A 23,698-nucleotide genomic window follows, 5' to 3' on the forward strand; every position below is an offset into this window, starting at 1 on the left:
TCAGGTAAGCCAAAGGAAACCAGGAATAGCAGAATCTCCAAAACCACAACCCCTGTGACCATCAGAGAAGGAACCAATTCCAGTGGAGAGGTCAATCATCTTTACCAATTGCTACCTACTGGGCAGGAAAGCCAGCCTAGTTAAAGCAAAGAGACAATTAGGAGCATGACTTGCACCATATCATTCAAGTCACTGCCAACATGCTGACCACTACTACCTCCAAATATTGACCAACTGCTACTAATGGGTAGAAGCTGAAGTCTCTCTCAGCAGCCACAACTCTTAAAGATACCCAAATCCTTGTCATGGTCAAAAGGTTCAGCATCAAAAATATATTTGGTTTTAGTGAAAATGACATTAAAGGACATGAAATGTCATCTGTTATGTCATCATATCCACTGAACCATGGGATCTTTCCAAATAACTTGTAGTTGAAATTTCCTATATGGATTGTTGTCTTACCAAATAGAAAGTGAGTTCTTTGAGAACAAGAACTGTCTTAACTTTCCTATTTGTATGCTTAGAGGTCAACACAGTGCTTTGTGTATCATGAAGACTTAATAAATGCTTTGTCATTATTTATTCCTTCAAAGTAATTAAGCAACATCCTGAATTTGGATTGGGCTAGATATGGAGACCTCTTACAGTCAGGAGCTCAGAGCCACAGTTTGGGAACTGGAATGCTGGTCCTGGATCTGAACCTGGGTTCAAGGGAAAAAAAAATAAATAGTAAGCTTAGGTGGCTTAGCATAAAGATGGCTAGAGAGCATATATTTCTCCGTCTAGTACAGTTCCTATCATATCATAAGTGTTTAATAAATATTTGTTCAATAAATGATTGAATGAAAAAGAATCTTCCTATAGAAAGGGAATGTGGTACAAGTTATGGTCTGAGAATGTAACTGAAAATGAAACTATGTTAGGTTAAACCAGAGTTTACTGGGTTCCCAATCCAAATCCAAATCCAAGAATTATGAAAAACTTCATAGCAGCAGACCAAAGATCTAGGAAGGAACTAAGAGTAGGTAATGTAAAATACAATCTAAATAATAAAATTATTATTTGTATTACACAATTTCTGAGAAAGTGTCAGTATGTTACCCATGTTCTCTCCTCATTTTGAGGCAACACTCTTATTATAGGACAGGGCATACATTGTCATCAGTAATATATCTGGTCCTATCCCAACCCTGGAATAATCTAATTTATTGTTCTCTACTTGTCACAAAATGCTCTTAAAATGCCGAGTTGTATGTAGAAACACGCCATTGTGATGCTAAGTTGGGTTCTTATTGGCATCTAATTTGGTTGTGATAAAATAATCATTGCATATCAGTCAGCATTGAGTGGGATTAAGAGAGAAGGATTCAGAGCTAAAACTTTACAGAAAAAGGAGGTGATCAGCTCTGCAGGAAAGACTCATTTAGGGAATGTTTTAATGAATAAGATTTTGACAGATGGATATCAGGAAGCATCTCCTCAACATACATCAGTCCTCTATGGTTTCCAGGTGTTTTTCTATAGGTTTAATAGTTCAGGCCTTACCTGAAGGTTTGTTCTACTTGTAGTGACATGAAGCAATGGGGAAGAGAAATTCAAGCCCATGTACCCATTCCATATCATTTGTTACCATTAGGGATTTGCTGAATAAGGGCAAGGGAAGGTGGTGAATACCTAAACCCCTAAACTACTGTACATTCCTTAGCAGAAAGAACCAGAAAAACATACTTGTTGATTAGTGACTTTAGTCAATTTGCAATTTATCTTGGTTTGAACCCAAACAGGCTGAAAACCAAGACAAACACTCTTTGATGTAATCAACCTGTGACTCAGGCCATTTTCATGATGGTTCCTGTGCTATGGTTAGAAAAAGAAGAAAAAAATAAGGCCTTGAACACTTGCCAGGAAAAGCTGCATGTTTGGCTCATGGAAGAAGCAGTAGATTTATGCCACCCTATGTCATGGTAGCCAACTTTAAAACTAGTTTGTCTTAAGTGCGTAATTCAGTATCTCAGAATCTTATTCCATTGATTTTTCATTTAGCAGTTAAAAATGTATGATGGCCTCTGTGTAGTTTGAAGGGAACTTGGGTTGGAACTATCTTGAATTAACCCTCTATGTGTTTTAGGGTCAGAAACCTGCTGAGAAGCAGTTTACCCCCCTGTTTCCCTCCTCTGTGCTTACTTGATTTTTTTTAAAAGCCCCAGTGTATTTTCAAGGAAACTTGATCCATATGATTCCGGTTTCTTTAAACTCAGCTCATTAGACATTTGATGGTCTAAAATTCTTTTGATGAGTTTTTAAGCCTCTGCTCCTAGAGACAGGAAGCTGCCCTTTTTTCCCCCTGCCAAGACTAAACAAATTCAAACCCCTAAAGGTTTGATGAAACTCAGAATGTACTGGGGCCGAGAAGACTTGGAACTTGGCAAAGGTAGTCTCTCACCCTTAACCAGACTACTTCCTACCCCTATCATAGGCTGCAGCCTGTTTAATATAAATGCCTATTAAATCTTGAGAACTACTTCTTTTCAATGACATGGTTTGCCCATTAACTTGTTTTTCTGTTTCCACCCCTTCCCCTTTTTCTTACTATTCCCCAGAGGGCACGGCTAAACCTCAATGGGTAGAAGTTATAGAGGCAAATTTAGGCTCTAAAGAAAACTTGCTAATGTGTAGTAATATAGTAATAAATACTAATACCCAGTATTTATATATCTCCTTAAGATTTTTGAAGAACTTTACAAAGAGTATCTCATTTGATCCTTAGAATAATTCTGGGAGTTTGGTGCTATTATTACTCCCATTTTATAGTTGAGGAAATTGAGGCAGCCTTGTCTAGAGGCACAAAGCAAGTCAAAGTCTGAGGTTAGATTTATATTCAGCTCTTTCTGACTGCAGACCTAGAGCTCTATCTACTTACTATTTCACTGTTAAAAAATAGTAGAAGGGGATCCCCCCAAAGGGAGACATGTCCTTGTCACTAGGGGATCTTCAAGTAAACAGCAGTTGAAGACTTAGAAGATATGTTGTAGACAAGATTGTTGCAAAATACTTTCCAGCACTTACTATGTACCAACCACTGTGAATATTATCTCATTTGATCCTTAAAACAACCCAGTGAGGTAAGTGCTATTATAATTCCCATTTTATAGATGAAGAAACTGAGGCAAACAGAGCTTAAGTGACTGGTCCAGAATAATACAGCTAGTAAGTCTGCAGCTGAATTCGAACTCAGGTGTTCCTGACTCTAGTTTTCAGTGCTATCTGGATCAGATAGTCCCTAGAGTTCCTTCTACCTTTTTGAATCTGTGCTTTCCAGGAAATCACCTTTTTAAAAAAAGATATTTTGACAAAGAGAATTGTTTCTTATATTATCACACAGAACAAAATTCCTATTAAAAATTTGGAAGAAAACAGCAAAAATGATTTCTTGTATTCTTAATCATCACCTCTTGTAGATGAATACAATTTGTAGATGGATCAATCCTATGTAAAAGGTGGGAAATTAAAAAAAAACATAGAGGAGTTTTAAGCATAATCTCACAGATGATGTGAAGCTGAGAATAGAATCTCCTGGAAAATTGCTTTGACTTCTGGTTATAACTTTTGATGTTTGAAGGGGTTAAAGAATCAATTACGTCTACTAGGCTCTTTACAACACAGAGTATCGTTAAGGAAGTCAATACCTCCTGACTACTGCAAAATAAAGAAGGTAGGACAGATCCGAATGTTAAAATAATAAATATAATTTATTTGTATTTTTTTATAGGCTGATTTCCTGTGTTAACCAATACTGGTATTGGTGGTGTGATAAAGTATTGATTTAGACTTTTGAAGAGGCATTACAGGTGTAATAGTGACAGAATTTAGTAGCTGATTGCATGTATATGCCAGGGTAGAAGGATATGGGTAAGGTTGATGACTCAGAGGATTTGAGACTGCATGACTAAAAAAAGGTGGTGGTACTTTCCAATCTATTTAATTCCATGGCTCACTTGTAAATTTGCTGGGTCAGATCCTGTAGCCCTGCCTTGACTAAGATCCAGGGAAGCAACTCTGTGGATGAATCCATCCCACCATCCGTCAGAGGTTCTTGCTGTTGTGATGCCACATATACACACACATACCACATAGTGGATGTTTTTCTGACCATATAGGTGGGTCATAAGACACCATAGCCATTATCACCATGTTTTGTTGGAAAATGGCTTTGGGGTGATTTTCTAAGTGTTTCTGGCAAAGGTCAGTATCAGCACCAGTCTGTTGCAGACTCAGCTCAGCTCAGAACAGTGTCCACAGTGCTTCCTGCATTCCTGGTTATTGGAATCTAACATTGCTGCCCCCTAAGTCCCAGTTCAGAGACATTACATTGGCAAAGGATGCCGGAAGGAGAGGAAAGGCATTATAAAAGCTTTCATGGCTTGGATCAGAGCCAGGCTAGAGCAATGCTTCTTTAGAGACAGGAAACCCCCAAGTCTCCCCTAGTAGAGCCAGCGTTCTGAACTTCTGCGAGCGTAGGGGAAATACCAAGTCCCCAAATGGGGCACCATTGTTTCTGTAGAGAAGAAAGAAAAGTTTAGTTCTTCTCAATATTGAAGGGGGGTAGTTGAAAGAACTATCTATTTTTATAAGGCAGAAGAAATCCCTTGCTTGGCATATCCTGGTGGAAACCCAAAAGGGTCAATTAAGTGACCATCCTGAGAATAAAAGGCTTAAGAGGGTAGATTATACTGGGAGATACTGTCTTGCTTTTCATGAATTACTCCAAAAATAAACCTTTAAAACCACAGTTAACCTTCAAATAGCTACTAGTTTTCTGCATGCCCTCCAAATGAATGGTTTTGAAATCATAGTGATAGAATCTTGTGAACATTTTGATAGTGAGAGTTATAGACTGAGAATATGACTGGTTGCCACCTTGTAAGAACATAGTTTCTCCAAGTCAGAGTCAGCCATTGGTCATGGGCAAGACCCTCCTTTTTTTTTCTTTTTGGGAGTTGACTCTCTTAACAATTTGGATTCCCTAAATAGCATACAACAACTTCTTTATTGTAGAAAAGACATAAATTTTTGTTCAATGAAAAGTGAACAGAATTGTGGTTAGCCAGCGTTAGCATTCCATCCTTTCTCCTCCATCTTTATACTCTTCTGGTTTCATCTTCAGGGAAGTATTTGCCTGCTTCATTTTTGGATTAATAGGAAAAAGTTTTGATTTGTTTATGGGAACCTATGGGACATGCAGGGTTTAATAAATATTTTTTGATGGACTGATTGATTGTCATTAGTGAAGTCTCTGAACCTATTTTCCCAGTGTAATTGCAACCCTGGGGACAAAGGTCTGGGATCAACATAGAATCAATGGTTGGGCAAGTCAGTGAAGGTGTGAACATTAGAATGAAGGCAACCCTACCTCTTCCCCAAATCCACCTTTCTTTGCTCTCCCTCCCTTCTTTCTGAAGCTTTCTTTCATTGTGTACAAGTATCCCTTCATTCGAGATCTCTTCCTTTCACATTCCTTCATGCTTCTGACAAGAAGGGGAGTTGGTAGACTCCTCTGCTCCCTGCCGCCACTTCCAAGCTCTCTCTTTGCTACTGTCATTCAGCAATTACTGTTTTTCCTTTAAAGTTTATTTCAGTTTCATTCTTTAAAGAGTTTTGACTGAACATATCAAATATCAAGTGAAATAAACTTTTCCATATATATATATATATATATATATATATATATATGAATAGAAAAAGTATTGTACAGAAACTGTGAATCTCATTTTTACAGATTGGTTTTTCTTTTTCAAAATATAATAAACTGACTGTAGAACTTAAGAAGCTATCTTGCTTGTTCCTTATTCTTTGTAAACTTCTTATTCTTTGTAAACATCTTTATGTTATTTTCTGTGTAGGTAAAAATTCTTCAGTGTCTTTTTTTCCTCTTAATTTTCGATATTATTATTAGTCCCAATCTGGACCACTTCATTGGAAAAAAGGAAAGCAAAACCATTGTTAAAAATATGACATATGCATAGTCATGCACATTGACTTTGTCCAAAATTATGTCTTATCCTGTAACTTGAGTCCATCACCTCTCTGTTAGGAAATGGATAATAATATACTTTTCATTGAAGGACTAGTGACTAGTCCTCTGAAGTGACTAGAGATGTCATCGGCTGGAGTTTTTAAGTCTTTCCCAGTCTTTTGTCTGACAGTTTTTCTCCTTGTTTGTTTATGAATTCTTCCTTTGCAGATAGAGTTTACAGGTAACTTCTTCAATGATCCTTCAATTTCCTTATGATGTCACCTTTGTCTCTAAATCATGTATTACATTTCGAGATTATCTTGGTATATAGTGTGAGATGTTGGTCTACATTTAGTTTCTGCCTCTTTTCCAATTTTCACTGAGTTCTTGCTTAATTTCTAAGATTGGGTTATATCAAATAATGTTATCAATCTCACTTGCTTCTATATATTGTATTCTTAACATATTCTTCTGATCAACCTCTTTATTTCTTATGCAGTGTCAAATTGTTTTTTGTTGTTGTTTTTGGCAATTAGAGCTTTATAGTATAGTTTGAGATCTGGTACTGTTAGGTTTATTTCCTCATTTTAAAATTTTATTCCTGGGCTGGCTAGGTGGTACAGTGGATAGAGCACTGGCCCTGGAGTCAGGAGGATCTGAGTTCAAATCTGGTCTCAGACACTTAATAATTACCTAGCTGTGTGGCCTTGGGCAAGCCACTTAACCCCATTGTCTTGCAAAAACTAAAAAAAAAATGATTCCCTTGATATTCTTGATTTTTTATTTCTCTAGATGAATTTTGTTATTAATTAATCTTTTGGGAGTTTAGTTGATATACAACAAAATAAATACATTCATTTTGGTATATTGTCATTTTTATTATATTGGTTTGGCCTATCAAAAAACAATTAGTATTTCTCCAATTATTTAGATCTGTCTTTATTTGTGTAGAGAATGTTTTGTAATTGTGTTCACAAAGTCCCTGTTTGTCTTGGCAGGTACACTCTCAAGTAATTGATAATGTCTGTAGTTATAGTAAATAAAATTTCTTTTACTATCTCTTCCTTCTGGTTTTTGCTGGTAATATGAAGAAATGAGGATGATTTGTATGGGTTTATTTCATATTCTGTAACTTTGCTGAACTTGCTGAATTTTAATTAGCTTTTTTAGTTGCCTCTTTAAGGTACTTTAAGCAAACCATCATATTGTGTATCAAGACTTTTGCCATAGTTTGGGCCCTAAGGATTCAGAAGTGAAAATAGCAATTGTTTCCATTTTAGTCAGAAAGCCTGAGGATTTTCCCCTTCCAGATTGATTTTTTTGTGAATTATTTCTTACCTAGTCTTAATCATTACCTAGCATTGCCTCAATCAAATTGAAACCCGGGAAAGACCTTAGCTTAAAAAGGCCAAGGTCTCCCACTGCATCCAGCGCCATCTCTAGTCCTTGTGATCTATTTCTTGACGCTGGACCTAACTGGCTCCAGAGGAGCAACACCCTGATTCATTTAAATCCAAATCACTTTTAGGTCAAGGCATCACTTTCCTGATGGCATGGTCCTCTGAGAATGAAGCAAAATGGGGCAGCTAGGCAGTGTGATGGATAGAACACCAGCCCTGGAGTCAGGTGGACCTGAGTTCAAATGTGACTTATGTCTCTTAATAATTACCTAGCTCTGTGAACTTGGGCAAGTCATTTAACTTTACAAAAAAAAGAGAAGACAAACAATAGCATATCAAATGTAAAAATTAATAGTTTTGCTTCCCCCAACCTATGCTGATTTCTTTAATCTTTTTCACTTCTTATTGCTATAGTTAGCATTTCTAGTACGTTATTGAATAGTAATGGTGACAGACATTCTTGATTTACCCTTGATCTTATTCAAAAGGTTTTTTGCTCATCCCTATTACAGATAGCTTGTTCTTGACTTTAGTATTTTAAGAAACATTTCTTTTATTCTTGGACTTGCTAATATTTCAATAGGAATGGGTTTTGAATTTTGCCATAAGCCTTTTCTGTATCTATTGAAATAAACATATGATTTTATTGATTTTGCTTTTAATATGGTCAATTATGACTATGGTTTTCCTAATACTTAATCAACCCCACATTCTGAATATAAATCCAACTTCGTATCTTTATGATATATTGTTGTAATCTCCTTGCTAGTATTTTATTTAAAAAATTTTGTATCAATATTCATTAGGAGAAAGATAGGAGGGAGGGAGGGAGGAGGGAGGGAGGGAGAGAGAGAGAGAGAGAGAGAGAGAGAGAGAGAGAGAGAGAGAGAGAGAGAGAGAGATTGAGAGAGTTCAGTCTTCCTTTGTCAAGTTCAGAAGAAAATGAAATTTATGGGATGTCTGGTTCTTGTCATTCCTTCTTCTATTCATGTATAGTCTTCATATGATGTACTTTTGTTATATAAGCTATTGTTTGCTCCCCTTCCTTTTTTCTTTCTTCAATATAACCTCTATCTCTCCCATTTCCTTTTTCCTTCTAAAAGACAGTCAAAACAGATCCATACCATCCCTAAGCTCTCTGTCTATTTTATTAACTTTCTATGGGATTCATGAAGACAATAGGGTTATGGAATGCCACTTCTTGCTATCATAATATAAGTAATTCATCATTATAGAGTCCCTTCCAACTGATCAAATGTATTAATTTTTCTGTGTTTTTTTTTACTTCTGTATTTTCATTTTAAAATTTCTACTCAATTTTATCATTTTCATCCTGAATTCTGGAAAGTCTGTTATTTTATTTAAAATCCACTTTTCTCCTTTAGAATTATACTGTTTGGTCAGATAGGCAATTATTTGTGGTTTCAACCCTTTATCTTTGGCACTTTGGAATATACTATACCATGCTGTCCTCTCCTTTACATTGTCAGCTTCTTTAAGACTGACTGTTCAAGAATTCTTGGTTCTTGAACTCTGTTTTTACTGCTTTCAATGATTTTTATATATGATATGGAAACTCTGAATTTGGTTTTAAAAATCCTGGTAGTTTTAATTTTGTGACTTCTTTCAGGAAATAATTGATGGATTCATTCTATTTTTCTCATATTTTTCTCATAGCATATCTGAACAGTTTTCAATGAAGATTTCTTGAAATATTTTAACCAGGTTATTTTTCCTTAACATGATTTTCAAATAGACTATAATACTTAGCTTCCTTTTGACATAGTTATTTTTAATAATAGAATCTTTATATTTTTTCTGCTTTTTTCAATCTGTTGATTTTGTTATTAAATATTTTGTCTCAAAGAGTTACTGGTTTTTTTTCTTAGTTCAAACTAATTTCAGGGAGTTCAATTCTTGGGTTAGATTTACCACCTCATGGTGGTGTACTATTTCTTCTTGTCATTCTATTATTCCTACTGGAATATCCATTGAACATTACTTTCTGTCTCATTTAAATGATTTCTCCTAAGTACTTTTCTAGTCTTTGTACTTGAATTTTCTTTTCTCTGACATTTCTTTTGGACTTTTTGTGAAGTTACTGTCTTTTGGGTTTACCTCTGGACTTCTCTCAATCTTTATTTTTATTGTGGTATTTCATTGTGTTTAGCATTTTCTTCTGTTTATTCATTTCTTTACTTGTGGTTTCTTAATTGGTGCTTCATTTTCAAATCAGATTCTGTTCCCTCTTATAATCTTGGATGGTGTACTGCTTCCTCCTCAACTCTTGATTGGAGATATGATGGTTGAATCTAGACTCCATCTCCTGATCCAGATGGCAGTGCTTGGATCTGGCTCTGTCTCCTGCTATGCTTTTATTGGGGGCATATATATGGTAAGAAGTTCATAAATATACAGGTTAGCTATAGACCTGGGAGTTATCTTCATAGAGATTATAATTGAAGCTATGAATGAAGATTGAATGTGATATCTAGGAAGTATAGAGAGAGAGAATTGAGAGAAGTAGCCTTGGGAAACATCCCTGAACTAGTTCTTCCATTGATAATGGGGGTAATACTATGTAATGGGATATAATTGTAGTTTAGAAAAAAACATTTTTTTTTTCAAAATTGTTCTTTCTGTCTAATAAGCTGGTTCTGTCTAATAAGCTAGTTCTTCCCAACCATAACCGTTCTTGGGTATCACTCCCACCTATTCTGCTTCTTCTCTGGGGATCAAAGATTACATCTGAGAACTCCTTAAATCTGAGTCTTCTATGCATGAAAGCATCTAGGCTAGAAACCAGGTTTTTTTTTATAATTGACTCTTTCTTGTCTGTCACCTCAGAGAATGGAAGGTGAATAGTACTTGTGTGAGAAGGACCCCATTTCTCCTCATAAAACTCCTCAACTATTCTAATCTCTGAAATGTACTGCTTCATGGAGTTCCTAAATAGTTGGGTGAATCAGTTCATTTTTCTGTGCCTCAATTTCTTCATTTGTAAAGTAAAAAATTGTTCTAGTTCTAATTAAGCAGGTCACATGATTCTAAAATGATACAATGTTTTTTCTTATTTTTGGACCATACCATTGACTATGTGTCTCATACTTCCTTTGGCTTATATCTTGTTTATCTAAATTAAGATACTAGGCAAAATCATTGTATCAAATTACTTAGGTTCTCTGTCCTTCAGTAAAGCTAATTCTTTTTTTCATACTTTTTTATTTTTTTAAGGTTTCTTGTTTTTGTTTTGCAAGGCAAATGGGGTTAAGTGGCTTGCCCAAGGCCACACAGGTAGGTAATTATTAAGTTTCTCAGGCCTGATTTGAACTCAGGTACTCCTGACTCCAGGGCTGGTGCTGTAGCCACTGTGCCACCTAGCCACCCCAAAGCTAATTCTTAATAAAATAGATTCTCCCAGCATAGTAGAACATACAGTAATTCTTCTATGTCTGCAAGATACTGTTTTTTCTAAAGCTTTTATTTTTTCCATTTACATGAAAAATAGTTTTCAACCTTAAACTTTGACATTTTTCTATCACATTCCCTTCCCTCCTCACCTCCCCATGACCATGAACAATCTGATATAGGTAGTACATGTACAATTGTATTTAACATATTTCCAAATTGGTCATGTTGTGAAAGAAGAATTAGAACTAAGGAGGAGGGAAAGCATGAGAGAGAAAGAAGCAACATAAAAGAAGTTTTAAAAAGTGAACATAGATTTTGTTCTGCATTCTGCATGGTTTTTTCTCTGGATATGTATGACATTTTCCATAACAGGCCGCTCAGGATTGTTCTTCGTCACTGAACTACTAAAAGGAGTATCCATTATAGTTGATCAAGTAAAATACTGTTTTAAAAATATTGCTTCAGGACTGAAATTTCCAAATTTTAATTCAAAATATTAACTTAGGTCCCAGGGGATAGATTAACCTAATCTTTCAGACAGTCATTTGCCTACTTGATTAAAAAGTAATAATTTAAGTCAAGTGAATACAAAGGCTGCTATTTTTATTTATTTTACTCTCAGTGATATTTCTATTATTGGGGACAGTATATTAATTTTTTGATGGGGACAAGTACATTTTTGTGGATATAGAATCAAAATTTCAAAGTTCAATTTATCTTAGTCAACCCATCTATTTTATAGATGAGGAAACTGAGTCACAGAGTTAAATAGGTAGTTGAATAATAAAACAGGGATTAGAACCCATAACTTCTAGTTATTATTATTAATAGAAGTTAAAATAGGAAGCTACCAGTATTATCACAGCAACCTGTGCTGGCTCTTCCTCACCGTGGTATATGCTTTAAGGTAGCAGAGGGTCTCTGGGTCTCTTTTTTCTCCTCCTAAGGTCTCCAGGGATTAATGTCCTCAATTTATCTTAATTACTTGTCTTATTTCCATGTTGTGAATTGCAAAGTTGATATGAAGGACATTTGGCCTTGCCCTAGGCACTAAAATGACTAGTTTCAGCTCTAGTTGTTTTCAATAAAAATGAGAACAATTAAAATTCAATTTTCATCAGTCTCCTCAAAATTACCCAAAGGACTTAAGAGTTCATTTTATTCCAATTTGCAGATAAGATTGTGAGTTTTGCTAAAAGTGCCCATTACTTACTTTATTTTCTTCTGCCCTAGATTGTGGCCAAACTTGTCAAATTTAAATGGTTGACACCAGGCACAAACAAACCTCGACTCCCTAATTGGTCACCATATTGGCAAGGAAGTAGCAATATTGCTCCAATTTGGACTGCACACTTTGAACTTCATAGTCAACTTTTTAGCAGCTTAATAGGCTAACCAATGGTCACATATAACACTGCAGAGAATGAATCTAACCACTAACCCACAGCAAATCATGGGGTTGGAATTCCACCAATTCCAGGTTTTCTCTCTTTGCTTTATATGTGAATATTTATGTCTAGTTTGGAAAGTAACCCTAGTTTATCCTCTGCAGAAGTCAGATGGGTCAGTATCTGTGGATTCAAGATAAAGTGAAAAAAAGAGCTGGTCCTGGAGAGCAGGCTTGAGATAAACGGCAATCTGAAAGATAATAGATTTGTCTGACATTGTTAGCCTCTGGGAATCATAACAAAACTTCAGAAATCTGGATGGCATCCAGGAATTGTTGACTTTCATTATTGTCTCATTATCACTTGCTTTTGGAAGGTAAAGTGGAATATCATTCACTTAGAATTAGAATATTAATCAATTCTTAGCCCTAGGAGACCTGAAAAATACTTCTCTTGCAAAGGAAAATGGATATGCTTTTTGATGTTAGTTAGAAAGGAAAGGCACAGGATTGAAAACTAACAAGAGTAGCCAGAAAAAGAAAAGAAATGAATGTTTCCCAGAACACCTGCTATTGACTTTTTGCTTTATGATCATTCTTTTCTTTAGCTTTTTCAAAGTTTTCCTAACAAGAGTGTCTGTAAAATGGGAAAAAACAATTCTTGCAAATGATACACGGCTAGGAGGATGCCAAACTAGCTCATATTGACTCAGGATAGCTGATTGTTAAATTTTCAGTGTAGGCATAAAACCTTGGAGATTGGCAAATGCTCTTACAACTTGTTGTTTTGTTGATAGTATTAAAAAGGTGTTGGAGAAAAAGTTAATATAAATTATTATGATTATTTAAATGTGAATAATATAAATTATGATTACTAAAAATTTATCCTCTATATAATCCCTCCCCCCACCAAAGTCAGTCGTTAAACATTTACCAATATAGCACTTGAAATTTTCAAAGAAATGATTGGTTCTGCTATTTCGTTGAAACCTGTGCTTTATCTTTTCTCCAGGATCTCAGAGTATAAATGGAAAACCTTGACCCACAACTAGAAGTATTTTACTTGGAACTATGGACAGAATACTGTATTTGGAGTCATAGGAGCTGGTCTTCAACTTACTGTGTGACCTTGGAAACATCACTTAACCGCTCTTGCTCTAAATTTTCTTATGTGTAAAATTAAGGAGTTATCTAGGCCTCAGGGATCTTCTCTAGTTCTAGGTCTACAGTTCAAAAAAATAGATAAAGAGGGTATATCCTCTTTGCCCAAGACTGTTAGTTAGTAACCCTGGAAAAGGTAATATTTGAACTCAGATCTACCTTCTCTTTTTACTCTACCTTAGTACTTTATTTTATAGATTATGAAACTAAGATGAAGTGTTTTGTCCTGCATAATCCGACTAGCAAGCAGCAGAATCATGACCATAATCACCATCAGGTATGTGAGGAATTGTCAAATAGAAAAAAAACTTCTCTTGTTCTTGGCCCCAGAAGAAAAACCAAAGAGATTTTGTCCAAGTGACAGAGTCAGGATTATACTTTAGCTAAACCAAACAAACAAACAAAAAACTTCTAATAATTACAGCTAATCCCAAAGTGAAATGGACTGCCTAAGGAAATAATAATAATAATAAAATAGCAACAGCAGCTAGCATTTATATTTTATGTATATTATCTTATTTGATCTTTGGAACAACCCTGTGGTTTCTTATGATTCTCATTTTACAAATGGGAAAACTCAAGCAAACAGGTTAATTGACTACATAGCCAGTAAAAGTGTCTCAGACAATATTTGAACTCAGGTCTTCTTCTTCTTTCTTTCTTCTTCTTTTATTTTTTTTGGCAAGGTAATGAGTTTAAGTAACTTGCCCAAGGTCACACAGCTAGGTAATTATTAAGTATCTGAGGCTACATTTGAACTCAGGTACTCCTGACTCCAGGGCCAGTGTTCTATTCACTGCGCCACCTAGCTGGCCCAAACTCTAGTCTTGAGTAAAATTCCAACATGCTATACAACAAGTCACTTTGATAGATTTCAAGGACACTTGTTAGGGATTATTCTTTGTTGAGATATGCAGTGTACTTCATGACCTTGGTTAGACTAAGTCCCCTCTAAATTTAAAATTCTGGGTTAGTTCTAGACTAAAATGAGGAATCAGAAGAGAAGGGGGAAGAAAAGATAGGAACTTTTAAAGTATCCCTCTTTAAGAGAGGGATAAATTTCTTCTAGTAAGAAGAAACCTAGGTTTGGGGTTAGAAGTAGGGAGGTGGTGAGAGGGTGGCAGATGAGGCAGAATTGAGCCTCACCTCTGATTAGGAAGGGTTGAGCTATACTGGCATCTGAGCAAACCTTCCCAAGCAAAGGTGAAGCTCAGCTCTGCCTCAATACTGCCCCTGCACCACCATCCCTGGAGGAGGGCAGGGGGGAAAAAGGGAGTAGGGACAGAGTGAAAGAAATCCTATCCTCACCTCCTTGGGGACAGGAGGTAAAGCAACCCTTGAGAGGGTGCTATGGTTAGGGGAATCTGCAGATGGGAGCCAGGTTGTGCCTTTGTATCACAAGATAGTATGAACCAGTATGAGTCAGTAGTACAAAACCATTATATTGGACAGGAAATGCATGTCCCATCTCCCAGAGTACAACACCCTGGGGAAAAGTCTCACTGTTCCATTGCTAGTTATAGATCTGACTAGAACAGGGAAAAAGCAACTGTGAACCAAAATTTTTTTATCAGGGCAATGATTGCTGACATTTGATCATTCCTCACAATAGGCACCTGATTCATTTCTCTATTCTTTTGTTCTTCCATCTTTTTCTCCTTCCTTTTTTACTTCTGTCTTGTTCTTATTTTCATCTCTCTCTCTTTCATTTTAGTTTCTTTTTTCCCTTGTTCTATTGGACTTGAGGCTAAAGAGGTTGCTGACTCCTGAACCAAACTAATGTAATTGTGAAAGGCATCATCACTATGTACTGTGGACTTTAGTTCATTCCTTCTCCTGCCCTCAACCCAGCAAAATTTATCTGCTCTTCGATTCATTCACTCAGATCATGTTAAATTATTTTTAAAGAGGGATTAGAGACAGAGGTTGTGTATGTACAAAATTTCCCAAGTCTTTGTGCAGTTTTAAGTTTAAACTTAAACTTTTAAACTTAAAACTGCACAAAAGTCTTTAAGTTAACTTAAAACTGTGCAAAAACTTGGGACACTATGCATTTTGTTCCCAACACTTGCAGTGCCTTTGTGGCTCAGTGGAAAGAGAACTAAATTTAGACTCACCAGTTTTGAGTTCAAATCTTGATTCTCTTATTACTTGCATGACTTAGGGCAGGCCAGTTAACCTCCCATTTTTCATCAGTAAAGAGATAGGATTGGATTTTCCTTAAACAAAGATCTGACTGTGCCTTTCCTCTACTCAATCAATGCTCAATATTTTCCTATTGCCACATGGGAAGCATACAAACATCTCTGTTTGACTTTTATAGATTTTCATTGCCTGGCTCCAAATGCTCTCTCCAACCTCTTGGGAAATAATCTCACTTTTCAATGTAGTCAACCTAGTTTACTATTCCTCACAAACAGCTCTCCAACAATATACAGTTTATATACCTTTACACTGGTCACCTGGAGGTCTAGAGTACCCTCCTTAACTCCTACTCATAGAATTTTTCACTTTCTCTAAGATGAAATTCAAACCAAGCACCATCTTGATTTAGAAATTATCCTTGAATCAAACCCCACCCCTACTGCTGCCTTCTGAATTATCTTATAGTTTACCACCTTGTATTTCTTTTCTATGTATTTGGTATATAGTTGTATGTGTAAGTACTATTTCCTCCAATAGAATACAAATTCATTGTGAACATGGACTTTTTTTTTATCTTTGTATCCTGAGGGCACATAGAAGATGCCTGATAAATGCTTAATGATGGTTCATGGATTACATGCTCTCTAAGGTTCATTCTTGTTCTAAAATTCATTATTTTACTGTCCATTCTATTTAATTCAAAGTGCTGAGTGCCCACATTGCCTAAATATCTGCACTAGATCTGAGGAAGCAAATGAAAGCCACTTTCTCCTCAGACTAAAATCTCAAGAGGGAAATAAGATATGAACACAGATAAGTATGCTGCAAAGAATGTGATTTAAGATCAAAGGAGGGATCAGGGCTATCTGATTTCAAATAGTTTCAGATATTTGCTAGCTACTCTGGACAAGTCATTTACCCTCACTGCCTCAGTTTCCTCAACTATAAAATGAGGATAAAAATAGCATCTATTTTCCAGAGTTGCTGTGAAGATCGAATGAGATGATAACTTAAGTGCTTACCAAAGTCGCTGGTACGTAATAGATTTTCTTTCTTTCTTTCTTTTTTTTTTTTTAGGTTTTTGCAAGGCAATGGAGTTAAGTGGCTTGCCCAAGGCCACACAGCTAGGTAATTATTAAGTGTCTGAGACCGGATTTGAACCCAGGTACTCCTGACTCCAAGGCCAGTGCTTTATCCACTAAGCCACCTAGCCGCCCCATAATAGATATTTAATAAAAGCTAGCTTATTTCCTTCCTAAGTAAAATAATTCTTTGAGGAAGGAGAGAACTCATTCAGTTTTGAAGATCAAAGAAGTTTAGTTGGAATAATAGCCACCTGAAATGGACCTTGAAGCCACAGAAGAATTGCTCAAAGGGAGGATTGATAAGGGAGAAGTGAGTATCAAGACAGGGTAGGGGAGGATTGCTGTTAAAATAAACAGGAATGGAAAAGGACAAAATAAAATTGTGGCATGGTTAGAACAATGCTATATGGTTTTTTTTGTAGATATTAATCATTAATCTAGACTGATCTCCAATTAGTACATTTAAAAATGTCTTTTTCCTCTTGTCCTGATCATTTTGTTTAATATAAATGCCTTAAATGAATATATCTTTCAGCCCCCCAAAAATGAGGAAAATGATTTTATTTTCATCCTTTCCCAGCTTGGGGAAGTAAACATATCTACTTAAATGAGATTTATAATTTTAAGGTGGTTTTGGTATTCAAACAATAAATTATGATAAATCCTTTTTTATGACTGCTAGTTTCCAAAAACCAAAAGAAAAGAGTGCCAATAGTATAGTCCCCTCCCCCCCACCTTTTGACTTTTACAAAAGTTTCAAAACAAGGAACTATTTTGACTTAAAAATAATCCTGAATGTCACAATCCGTTCACAAAACTGAAACCAGATCTTTCTGCAAAGAACTGAACTTTTACCAGTATACTTTGAATTAAATTTCAATTTTAAAAAAATGCCAATTATGACACATCAACATGTTTAAACAATAAAGTAATCTTGACTTTGAATTGAGGTTAAATCCCTCTATTGGTGATCTTCTTTCCCTTATCAGTACAAAGTTGGTGGTTATTGTCAGGGAGGCCCCTAGGCTATGTCTACATGGTGCCAAAAACATCTGGATGAAAATTGAAAAACTTTAATCATACACCTGGACAGTCTGGTTTTATAATGCTACACATCTGGAATTGTGAAACATCTGGATAATTGACTAAGAGTGGTGCCTTTCTATCTGCCTGTTTGGTGTCACTTAGACATAGCTTTGGTTTCTCTTCTGAGAAGAAAGATGATTACATAGGACATGTTGAATTACTCTTCCTGTAGTCTTTCATTTCTACTCAAGGTCAGAGTAAGCTAGTGACAAAGCCTAATCATAACCCAGGTCCTTTGACTGTCAGTTTGGACAGGAGGAACGTCAGCCATAGGGACTAATTCAGTACTTTCAATGAGTTACATGCTTTATTGCAAACCAGAATGAAAGCAAAGGCCATGTTTCAGAAAGCTGAGATGAGGGAAGAAAAGATGAGAAATTTTCGATTCAGAGCATGAAGGGACCTTAGAGGTTATCTGACCCAATCCCTTCATTTTATAGTTGAGGAAATTGTCTTAGAGAATGGAAGGGATTTGTCTAGGTCTCAGAGGTAATAAGTAGTGACAGAGCTGGGATATGAACCCATGTTTTCTTGACTCCAAATTGAGCATACTTTCCATTGCACCAATCAGACTCCATTCCCCTAATGCCCTTTCTTTTTTACACATTTAACCGGGAGGTTGTGAAATATGAGAGTTTTGAGATGATGAAAGGTTATATAAATATACAATTTACACCATTTACAGTTTAGGCTTTTTTGTAACTGTCCTATCTACATAGCAGTCCTTATTTTCAAAGACTACTTAGCCTCTTAGAAAAGGAATACACAACTCAATAGAGTCACATAAATCACTGGTTAAAAAATAAATAAAATAAATTTTACCTTGTTTGTTAATTATGGATACCTAGTTTCTTATAAAACAATTTTGTTGTCTCTAAAGCAAATAATTTATTTGAAGATCCTCAGATATACTTTGTAGTTCAGCTAAAAAATGGCCTTTTGTTAGACACATGCACACAACTCAATCTTGGTTTCTCATGGAAATCTCAAACAATTTGACCAAAATTGAACTTCCCTATTACTGTCAAGAGAATTACAATACTTGGACTCACACAGATTGAAAAACAGTGTCATCTGTCGCTCTCATTGTCCCATAATTAATGTACTTTTACCAAGTCCTATTATTTTTGCCTCTGCAACATCTTTCTTATACATCTTACATTATCCCTCACCCTGGTGCAGGTCCTCATCTTTTCCTGTCTGTACTATTGAAGTAGCCTGTTTCTTCCCTAATTTTAGGTCTCTCTCTCTCTGCACTCAGCTGTCAGATAGATCTTCCTGAAGCACAAATATAACCTCATCACCCTCCATTTGGTAGACTTCAATGACTCTACATTACTCCCAGAATCAAATAAAAAATCTTCTATCTGGCATTCAAAACCCTTCATAACCTACCTCCCCCCCCACCGCCAGAATTCTTAAACCTTACTCTCATCTTTTACTCTGTGATCCAGTGTCACTGACCTCCTTGCTATTCCTTAAGATATATCACTCCTTCTTTTGACTCTAGCTAGACTTTGTGCTCTATGTCTGGAATTCTGTCCCTCATCTCATCTCCATATTTTGCTTTCTGACTTCCTTCATGTCTCAGTTAAAATTTATTTTCTACAGAAACCTTTCCCAGTTGTCTTTAATTTTTGTGCCTTTCCACTGAGATTACCTCCCCTTTAACTTATCCAGCATTTATCACATTTGTCCATAGTGGTTTGCATATCATCTCTACTGTGAACTCTTTGAGAACAGTAACTACTTTTTAATCTGTCTTTTTATATAATGTCTGCCAAATAGCAGGTACTTAAATGTTTGTTGACTTGGTGTACACACACTCACGTGCATATGAACTCACACAGTCATTTGTGATTTTGTTTCCATGCTTTTTCATTCATCACTCATACATGTCTCATCTCCATGTCTTTGTACAGACTATCACTGATGCCTAGAATCTATTGCTTTAACATCTTTGCTTTTTAAATTTCAAGTTTCCATGAATGCTGAGCTCAAGTACCATCTCCTATATGATCCCCCACCCTTCCAGTAGCCAAGATTTGTAACTCTTCCTAAAAATATTATCTTGTATTTGTTATGTAAGTATGTGTGTCTATATTATCTCTTCCAGGAGAATGTCAATTCTTAGAAGGACCAGACTTTCATGAGTTCCTTTATATTCTTAACATCTAATGTGTTGCCTGGCTTAATATCGTGAGATGAGGAAACTGAGGATAGGTTGGAATAGCTTGCCTAAGATTACATATCTAGTGAGTTGAACAGAATCCAGGTCTTCTGATTCCCAGTTTAGTGCTAGTTATACTCCAATAAAAGGCATATGATGACTTTGTTAGGAAATCCAAGAAAAAGATGATGATATCCATGACCCATATTTCCTCTTGGCCTTGGGAATAAAAACCATTCTGCCAGAGATCAGGAGCATACTCTGACAAGGTCTAATTTCATGGATCAGAAGTCTGAAGGCTAGAATTTTCCACTACATTGTCAGATTTACAGCCCTTTTAAACACTTCCTTATATAAGGTCTATCTTAGTTAGAGTGACAGTCTTAAGAATTGCCAAAGCTGGTAACTTTCCCTAAAAATCAAAGAGAATAAAGGAATGAATAACATACACATGATTGGAAAGTACCTGGAAATGTAATGACATATCACCAATTATTAACAGTAATAAAAACAGTAGTATCTGTTGAGTGATTTTTTAGAATGAGATCAGTTCTTGCCTGTGATTTAACCTTGCACCCAGCAATTCCTACTTCAGAGGAAGCTTGAGACAGGAAGATTTGCTAGACCCAAGAGAGGAGAGGACTTATTTATCATTCATTGAGGGTTAGCATTTACAGGTAAATTATTTCCTTTAGAGTAAAAGCAGATGTTTGTTTATTCATTTCTCCTCCACTCATAAGTAACCAGGACTTTCTGAGTACAACATATATATATATATATATATATTTCTATAGAGCTCAAACTTTTTAACCACCAACCTATGGAACTATGTTTATAAAGACAAAATGTCCATTAACAATTGTCACAAAGACCCTAATGAAAACCACCATTTTGCTATGGGAAACCCAACTTCCAATCTTACTGATTCCTATATAAACAGTGAATTCACAACAAACTTGGCTATCTAACTTCCTCTAGACCAAAAGATTCAGAATTATAAAGTGAAAGGTTTCTCCAGATTGGAGATGGGGCTAGCAATGCTTGAGTTAGTGACCATAGGATAAGGAAGGTGAGGCAGAAAAACTAAAAAGCCTATGCAAAATGATGACTAGGTAGTGCAAAAGTGGATTGCTAACACAGCCATATTATATTCAGCACCCTCTATTTAAGAAGCAGAGAAATGGAAAATCCCTTTTTAAGACATGTTCATTAAAAATGATAGATGTGCAAAAGATATGAAAAGTTAATTCTCAGATGAAGAAATTAAAGCTATCTCTAATCATATGATAAAAATGCTCTAAAAATTATTGATTGGAGAAATACAAATTAAAATAATTCTGGGGAATCACCTTATGCCTATTAGATTGACCAATATGACCAAAAAGGAAAATCATCAATATTGGAAGGGATATGGGAAAACTGGGACACTAATGCACTGTGAGTGCAGTTGTGAACTGATCCAACCTTTCTAGAAAGGAATTTGAAAGTGGACCCAAAGAACAATAAAACTGTGCATATCTTTTGATCCATTGACCATTGACCATTACTAGGTTGGTATCCCAAAGAGATCACAAAAAAGGGTAAAAAAAAAACCCATGTACAAAACTATTTATGGCAGCTCTTCTTGAAGTTGAAAAAAACAGGAAATTAAGGGGATGCCCATCAATTGGGGAATGACTGAACAAACTGTGGTATATGAATATGATAGAACACTATTGTTCTATAAGAAATTGTGAGGGGGGTGGCTAGGTGGCGTAGTGGATAAAGCACCAGCCTTGGAGTCAGGAGTACTTGGGTTCAAATCCGGTCTCAGACACTTAATAATTACCTAGCTGTGTGGCCTTGGGCAAGCCACTTAACCCCATTTGCCTTGCAAAAAAAAAGAAATTGTGAAGGATGGTACATTAGAATAAGTTGAAATGATAGACTTGCATAAACTGATGCTGAGTGAAGTGAATAGAATCAGAAAAATATTATATACACTAACAGCAACATTGGATGATGATCAATTATGATGAATTTGTTTATTTCAGCAGAACAATAATCAAAGATAATTCTTACAGACTTGTTATGGAAAATACCATCTATATTCAGAAAGGAATTGTGGAGTTTAAATGTAGACTAAAGCTTACTATCTTTAATTTTTAAAAGTCTTATTTTTTCTCTTTAATGTTTTCCCTTTTTTGATTTGATTTCACTTTTACAACATGATTATTATGGAACTATGTAAAATATAGTTAAACATGCATAGCCTAATTAGATGACTTTCTGTCAGAGGGAGGGGGGAGGGAAGGAGGGAGGGAGAAAAATGTGAAACTCAAAACCTTGGAAAAATGATGGTTGCAAACTCCCTTTACATGTAGTTGGAAAAATAAATAAATAAAATAATTTTTTAAAATTATGGACATGTTAAAAATTGTTCTGATACTTGGGAAGTTTCAATTGTCTGGGAGACTTTCCACTCTGGTATTAGTCAAAGGCTCAATGCACTGGAAGCCTGTTTAGATGATATTTTCAATGAGCAAAGGGAAGGATGAATTTTGAGTCAAAAGACATGAGGTGAATGTCCTTTTGCTATTTACTATCTGAATGGCCTTGAACAAGTAAATTAGCAACCCTTGGTTTCAGTGTTCTTATTATAAAATTTGACAGGTGGACTTTAGGAAGTTTGGTCCTGTGGAAAGAATATGGCTTTTGACTCAGAGGACCTGATCAAATCCCAGCTCTATTGTGAAAAAGTCTCTTCACATTTTTGGACCTCAGTTACACATTTTTAAAATAAGGGAGGGGGATTTGAAGATCTCTGAGGTCCCTTCCAGTTTCAAATCTAAGCCTCTTGGATTTACAAAAACCTCCTCACCTTTATAAAGCCAAGGATCCCATGACCTCAATTTCCTCCAAGAAATGGAGGATGGGAAACCTGGAGAAGAGAAAAGACTTAGAGAGAACTTGCTTCCACTCTTCAAGAGAGAGATCAGGATTGTTATACTTGACCCCCAGGAGAAGTAGGAGCAAAGATTTAAGAAAAAAGATTTTTTTTTAATTAGAGTGATTTCCAAGTAGAATCTGTTGCAGTGTGTTGTAGTGGATTTCCTCTCATTGCTTGCTATTTTTTTTTTTTGTCCTTTGTTCTCAAATAGGACCATGACATCAGGGATGCAATGCCATGATACGCAATGAATTGGATTTAATTGAGGGAGGGCTGTGCAAAATCACCAGTTTCACAATCTCTTCTGGAGTCATTTGAGTTTAATGGCCAGATATGATCAGGATGATTGGAGATGGCCCTGGATGCAGGGAGAAGACCTCTATCTTTTTTAACTAAGGTCTTTAGCAGTTCTTGGTGATTAGGCTAGGTAGGAAATGAGACAAAGAATGACTGACAGCAAAGGCTAGACAACCTCCTTTAGGGTGTTATGGGGGAAAATTTTGTTCAGCTACAGCCTCTAGGAGATAGTGACTGAACTCCCCATCTGACTAAGATCCTGAGGGGAATCTGTGAGTAGATGTAGATTTCCTCCCCTTACCCCCTAGTTGAGGGTAAATAAGAGCTAGAAATTAGGTTTTTTTTTAGCTATCTACTTTATATTTCAATTTTTTTTAGTTTTTACAAGGCAATGGGATTAAGTAATTTGCTCAAGATCACACAGATAGTTAATTATTAAGTGTCTGAAGTCAGATTTGAACTCAGGTCCTCCTGATTCCAGGTTTGATGCTCCTATTCACTTCACCACCTAGCTGCCCCTTTATATTTCAGTTTAAAGGCAGCATTTACACATTGCAGAAATGGAAAAGTTCATTAGAAGTGAGAGAGTACCATATAGTGACTGGTGAATCTGG

General features: G+C 35.9%; 1 long non-coding RNA gene across 1 annotated transcript in view; it reads right to left on the bottom strand.

Annotated features, from left to right (window-relative positions):
* Nucleotides 1–576: 576 nt before the first annotated feature.
* Nucleotides 577–23,698, bottom strand: part of LOC141489999 (uncharacterized) — a 40,291-nt gene continuing 17,169 nt past the window's right edge. Inside the window, exon 3 of the long non-coding RNA XR_012469045.1 lies at nucleotides 577–701. This is a non-coding gene — a long non-coding RNA (uncharacterized LOC141489999). The remainder of the gene's footprint in view (nucleotides 702–23,698) is intronic.

The sequence above is a fragment of the Macrotis lagotis genome, chromosome 5 (assembly GCF_037893015.1).
Source record: "Macrotis lagotis isolate mMagLag1 chromosome 5, bilby.v1.9.chrom.fasta, whole genome shotgun sequence".
NCBI lineage: Eukaryota > Metazoa > Chordata > Mammalia > Peramelemorphia > Peramelidae > Macrotis > Macrotis lagotis.